General features: G+C 49.2%; 1 pseudogene; it reads left to right on the top strand.

Moving 5' to 3' along the window:
- The first annotated feature begins 2973 nt into the window (after positions 1-2973).
- LOC108540965 (40S ribosomal protein S20 pseudogene) lies at positions 2974-3662 on the top strand (annotated as a pseudogene).
- Positions 3663-6991: the final 3329 nt, after the last annotated feature.

The raw sequence follows: 6991 nt of genomic DNA, 5'->3' as shown, positions 1-6991 counted from the left end.
TCAGAGACTCAGAAGCAGCAATGGGAAATGCTGAAATGAACGCTTGAGTGCAAAAACAGACTATGGAACAATATGGAGCGTATACGTCTAATATTTTTTTTAAAGGAAATGAACCACATTGTTAACAGATACTCTGTGAGGCAAAATTATAAGTGATTTTAATTTGCTTCTTTCTATTTTGTTATTTTTTAATTTGGGGCCATAAATATGTAGTTATACAATAAAGAAACAATAAATATGTTTTAAGAAAAATATTAAAAATTATAATTAAGTCCTTGAATGCACCAGGTCTACCTGGGATACCAGGTGCCATGGCTTGGGTGGGGATCAGCTGCCTCATCACTCCAACCATGGAGCCCAGAGCCTGCTCAGGTGTGTCTTGTCTAGTTCAGGTGCAACCTGCTTGCCCCTTAAGGGCCCACCTTCTGCTCATTGGTTACTTGTACTGTCATCAGTCTGTGACTTTGAAGACTCCTTCCTTCTTAGCAATTCAGACAAAATTAGCATTTCTCTTCTTCCAAACTTGTGTCTGGACTGAAACCAAATTAACCTGTGAAGATTTGCAAACAAAGGCCCTTTGTTTGGAAACTACCCTCGGTGAACTTTTTTTCTTTTATAGGCAGGAACTCATTATGTTGCCCAGGCTGGTCTTGAATTCCTGGGCTCATATGATCCCACCTCAGCCTCCTGAGTAGCTGGGATTACAGGCATGAGCCATTGCACACAGCATGATGCTTCAACAGCTCCCAAGTATGTTTCATTGGAGAATTCTGCCTTCTCTCTCTGCCTCCCCACTCCACTCACAAGAATGTGAATGGTGCTGGGGTAGAAAGGCCCTGAGTGCAGGCCTGGCATGGTGACTCATGCCTGTCATTCCAGCACTTTGGGAGGCCAAGGCCGGTGGATTGCTTGAGGTCAGGAGTTTGAGACCAGTCTGACCAACATGGTGAAACCCCATCTCTACTAAAAATACAAAAACAACAACATCAACAAAAAGTTAGCTGGGTGTGGTGGCGGCGCCTGTAACCCCATCTACCTGGGAGGCTGAGGCAGAAGTATCACTGGAACCCAGGAGGTGAAGGTTGCAGTGAGCCAAGATCATGCCACTGCACTGCAGCCTGAGTGACAGAGTGAGACTGTGTCTCAAAAAAAAAAAAAGGCCCTGGGTGCAGAGTGCAGGAATAAGGATGATGCTAGGGAATGAAGTCACATTCTCCACCCCGTCAACTAAATTAAGTGATAAACAGGAGAGAGGAGAGCCTTCCACATGCAGGAAGAGCCTGAGAACAAGAGCACCTGAAGTTCGAAGACCATGAGCATGAAAAGCAGGGGGCACGACGAAGCTGGGGGGATGTGGTGTCTCACCAGATGGGGTTTTGGGTCTGTGCAAATGATATGTTCCTTTGACTTAGGGGCAATGAGAACCTACTGAAACGTTTTAAGCAAAAGGTGACACGATTGGACAATGTTAGAAAAATTAACATATCATCCTGGCTAACACGGTGAAACCCTGTCTGTACTAAAAATACAAAAAACTAGCCGGGCGAGGTGGCGGGCGCCTGTAGTCCCAGCTACTCTGGAGGTTGAGGCAGGAGAATGGCATGAACCCAGGAGGTGGAGGTTGCAGTGAGCCGAGATCACGCCACTGCACTCCAGCCTGGGTGACCGAGCGAGACTCTGTCTCAAAAAAAAAAAAAAAAAACAAAAAAAGAAAAGAAAAATGAAAAATGAACATAGCTGCAGAAGGGATAGCAAACGAGATGTAGAGGGGATGAGACTGGAAATGGAGCCGCCAGCGAGGGCACCTGATGGAGTGGTGAAGGTGGCATTAAAGAAAAGTGAACAGATCTAGAAGATAAAGACTACGCAGTACATCTCAACTGGGGGTGATTGAATCCTCCAGATTCTGGAGAACTTTCTGGTTGTCACAACCAGAGAGAAGTGCTACTGGCACTGGTGGGTAGAGGCCAGGGGAGCTGTTCAACACCCCTGCAATGCACGGACCATCCCTGCCAATTATCAGGACCAAAATCACTATGGTGTTGCCCATGCAGACCCCTGGAGGGGGAAACTGGATGCCAGGATAGTCCCATTGCCTGGCATGTGTAGAGGGTCAGTGATGATGCCGGTCACTGCCAGAGAAGGCCAAGTGTGCAAGGAAGGCCACGGGATATGAGTATCTCTGCTTTTACTGTCATAAAAGCAAGCCTTGGGAAAAATGGCGAAATTGGAAGATGTTGATAAGAGATGTTTTAATAAAGACACAAAGTACATTATGAAAACAAGCGAGCCAGAACTCCTTATACAGGACTTTCCTACTCTGGTGTTATGGCTGGGTGCTGTGTGTACTACAAGTGCAATCTGGAGGGAGGGGCATTGGGGACCTGCAGGGGGCTGGACTCAGCTGGGAAACCCCCAAGGCAGTGGACCTGGTGTTCCAGGAGCTCCTGTGGAGAGACCTATGGGGCTATTTGCACAGCAGACTAAGGGCTTTCAGGGAAGGCCAGGGAGCCAGGGGATATCCCCGTAGTCCAGGGCCCAGAGGGGAAGTGCTGTTTTGAGCACAGTCCACCCCGCAGCTCAGCCAGAGTCCTGCCCCTGGGACTTGGCCTGCATCCTGAGGAGAGGTGAGTGCAGGAGAGGTGAGTGCAGGACAGGGACTGGCCTCACCTGCGTCTCTGCGGTGGGGTGCCCCTCTTTCTACTTTTCACCTGGACAACTCAAGCCCAACGTTCGCAGCTCAGGCTCTCTCCTGGGGATCCTTGAACCCCCAAAGCTGAGGTGGGCGCTCCCTCTGCTTGTTTGTGTGAAAGCACAGATTATGCCAATTGATCCTGCCAGGCCCTTAAGGGAGGGACTGAGTTTGCTGATCATGACATCCCAGAGCCCCCAAAAGGGCATTGTCCTGTTAAAGGCTGGCTGCATGGCCCAGAGGCACGGAGCCCTGGTCTGGTGTCTGTGAAGTCTGCAGGGATGGAGGACATTGCCTTACAAGAGGTCTCAGGCCCCAGCACTGGCAGCCTCGACCCAGGCACTGCAGGCATTGGCAAAGAGCAGTGCACCCCCGGGACCTCCTGCAGCAACAGCAGCTTCCAGGGTCTGTCCCAGTGACAGCTCACAGCACCCGTCCCAGGAGGAAGGCAGGGAGACAGCAGGTGTAGGTGACGCTGAGCCTACGTTGTTCTCCACCACTGCTGAGACAGCCCTCTTGAAATAGTCGCTGATCTGCACGCTCCTGCTCCTGACTCACCACTGTTCGCTCTGGCCCAGGAACAATTCAGCTAGGAAGCCGCGCAGCAGTCGTGGTTTTTAAGGATACTGGAAAAACACCCGTGGAGCTGGAGGTGGCAATTCACCCAGTTCAAATCACTCTAACAAGCCGCAATGCAAAATCCCTGGAAAAGGTGTGTGCTGACTTGCTCGGAGGAGCAAAGGAAAAGAATCTCAAAGTGAAAGGACCAGTTGGAATGCCTACCAAGACTTTGAGAATCGCTACAAGAAAAACTCTTCGTGGTGAAGGTTCTATGGCATGGGATGGTTTCCAGATGAGAATCCACAAGTGACTCACTGACTTGCACAGTCCTGCTGAGGTTGTTAGGCAGATGACTTCCATCAGTCATGAGCCAGGAGTTGAGGTGGAAGTCACTGTTGCAGTTGCTTAAGTCAACTATTTTAATAAATTAATTACTAGTTGTTAAAAAAAAAAAAAAAAGGAAAAGGAAATAGAGAGACTTCACAACAAGCAAATGGAGTTCCCAGAATAGCAGGTGTAGACAGTAGCCTAGGACCACTGTGTGTGCCCATTCAACTATTATCTTGACCCTGGTTTCCCTATGGTCATGTGGCCCAAAAACATAGATCATACCAAAATCACCAGTTAGTCATGTTTCTAAGACACAATCTCTCCATCCGATAAATTGCAGCCTTTTCATAAGGCTGAGATGGTGCCTATTCACGATAAGAAATTAAGGTTCATTGAATAGGTCCAGTGCTTCTTGGCCCTTCACCCAAGCCCAGATGACCTCTGTCCCATGTCTCTCTGTCCTGATGGCCACTGTCCATTTCTCTCTGTCTTTCCCAAAGGCTACTGTCTCATGTCTCTCTGTCTGTCCAGTCACTGTCCCGTGTTTCTCTGGCCCTATGGTCACTGTCCCATTTTCTCTGTCTGTCTTGATGGCTGCTGTCCCATGTCTCTCTATCCCAATGGCTGCTGCCCCATGTATGTCTGTCTGGATGGCCACTGTCCCGTTTCACTCTGTCTGTCCCAACAGCTGCAACCCTGTGTCTCCCTGTCTGTCTGGACGGCCACTATCCCATGTCTCTCTGTCTGTCCCGACAGCCACTGTCCTGTGTTTCTCTGTCTGTCTCAATGGCTGCTGCCCCATGTATGTCTGTCTGGATGGCCACTGTCCCGTTTCACTCTGTCTGTCCTGACACATGCAGCCGCGTGTCTCTCTGTCTGTCTGGATGGCCACTATCCCATGTCTCTCTGTCTGTCCCGGCGGCCACTGTCCTGTGTTTCTCTGTCTGTCCCGATGACTGCAGCCCCATGTCTCTCTGTCTGTCTGGATGGCCACTGCCCCATGTCTCTCTGTCTGTCTGGATGGCCACTGCCCCGTGTCTTTCTGTCTGTCCCAATGGCTGCTGTTCCATGTCTCTCTGCCTGGCTCAGTGGCCTTCATCTTCCACTCATTCACATCCTGCCTGTGCTTCCAACAATATGGACATGAGCAAGGAATCAACCCTCCATGGCTTAAGCCAGGAAAGCAAACTCCACGACAGATTCCAAATTCATTCATTTATCAATTGAGAAAACAGGAAGCACCTATAATGTCTTTGGAGAACTTTAGCCCAACGAGGGGGAGAGGAAGCAAAACATGGACTTAGGATGAGGGTTTGGGTGAAGCAAACCCAGGACGTCAACAGAAAACCTAGAGGGGAAGGATCTTAACAGAGTCTGAGAGGACACCTCAGAGTTATCCAGGCAGACGGGGAGGAGCATGGCATTCCAAATAAAGAGAGCAACCATTGTGAAATAAATCTCCTTAGGGAGATGCTGGCACCACGGCCAGTCCTGTTTCACACCCACTGGGGGTGCACTGTCTGCTTGAGAGACTTCCTTCTAGATGAAGGTAGCTCCATGGACGTAGTGCTCCTGGCCTCTGTAGGCTTTCAGTGGAGGTGGGGGATTGATCTGATAGGCAAGTTGGGAGGGAACTCATGCCTGCCCTTTTATGAAGGACAGAGCGCGGGTCTCCCCAGACCCACTGCCCCCGTGGAGACATGCGCTGCCTGCACTGTCCAGCTGCCAGGGGCTGCAGGCACAGGTCCGTTCTCCTGGGGTCTGGTGTCAGGAAGCCCGTGGTGGCTGCAGGCTCTGCAATCAGCTTCGGCAGCACTAGCGCCTGCGTTTGATCTTCATCGGCTCCCCCTTGGTCTCTGTCAGTTGTTCCAAACTCAGGGTGCAATTTCCTGGAATCCCCAAATCCTAACCCCATTAGGGGCTGCTTAGATGGCTGGGCCCCTTTCCCACTTCCCCGCATCGTGAGCGGAGCACCTACTGTGCAGCTGAGAGGGAAGCTCTAGGTTTGCCCTGTGTCTTCATTTGCCAGGTGAAGGAGCTGAGGCTCAGAGTCACACACTCCACAGGGATCAAGATCCTGCAGAAAGGCCTGCATATGGGCATGTGACCCCTGCAGTCACACACGGACCCATCCTCAGAAGGGCCCTGTTCTTGGTTTAAGGATCTGCTGCTATCATCTCTAAATTCTTAGTCATTTTTGAACAAGAGGCCCTGCGTTTTCTTTTTCGCACCAGACCCTGCAAATCACGTGGTTGGTCCTGGGAGCAGAAACAGAATCAGAACTCAGGCCCCCTGACTAAGGCCAGTGCCTTTTTCCACCACCCCACTCTGGTCGCTGAATGCTGGTGAAGCTGAACTGCAATGTGTCTCGACCATACTATTCAAAGCGAAAGCCAGAGGCCTGAGTGACGCCTTTCCCAGCCTGAAAGCCCCTGATGAATGACATCACCAGATTTCCTGGTTGCTGTAACATTCCACCCCAAACGAGAGAGCTCCTGCATTTTTTCCTAGTAAAAATCACCTCCTGGGGCACTTGGTCATCATCCTATCTGGGGCTGCAAGCAGCCAGTCTCAGAATCACCCAGAAGTCAAAGTGGCATCAAGGCTTGGAGAGAAAATAAGGTCAGGAGAGCTCAGAAAGGTTTAGGAAAAATGCAGGGGACAGAGAGAACCTATGTAAGCACAGAGAGCACTGCTGAAATTGAGAGATATTTACAAACCTAAAAAGGAGCCAAAAAACCCCTCTGTGCCAGCTTTATTCTACATCCCTCTCAAGAAAACTATGGTGCATGTCTCTTTTCAAAGATACACCATAAAGAGAAGTATGTTTCTTTTTATTCCAATGATAGTGCTTCGTAGCTGCAATAGTTAATCTGCAGCAAATTATGAGAAAAAGGGTGCCTTAAGCAGAGCAGAGATTACCACAATGGATGGTTTTTCCTGACATGTTTGTGCACATTTCCTGAGATTCCCATTTTCTAATACCTTGTACTCCAAGTTTATTCTCGTTGCATTATTAAATTGTGAGTCATCATGTTTCTCACTGCAGTGGGACTCCCTCCTCCATCAGCCAAGACCCCCCAAGCTCCCAGAGTAACTCAGAGAAGGAAAGGGCAGGCTGGTTCCCAGAGGCCCAGGGAAGCACGTTGGTCTGTGCAGCCTTGTGTTCACACATCCCAGGTGTGGGCTTCTGGCCCAGGAGACAAGATTTTCTTCCAGAGTTTAGAAACCACAATTGTATAATACCTGCTTCTTTATTTACATTCAATTAGTTTAACCATTTGAGGAGTAAGTCAATGAAAATGTTTAACAGTTAAAAAACATACAATCAATAATTTTAGAATAAAATGTTCAGGAAAAAAAAATGGTAAGATTTTAAATAGTTCATGCTCTGTATCACCCTTTGGA

The sequence above is a fragment of the Rhinopithecus bieti genome, unplaced genomic scaffold, assembly GCF_001698545.2.
Source record: "Rhinopithecus bieti isolate Rb0 unplaced genomic scaffold, ASM169854v2 scaffold_19482, whole genome shotgun sequence".
Classification (NCBI taxonomy): Eukaryota; Metazoa; Chordata; class Mammalia; order Primates; family Cercopithecidae; genus Rhinopithecus; species Rhinopithecus bieti.
Note: the sequence above shows the minus strand (reverse complement) of the source record. Positions and strands in the feature narration are given on the sequence as shown.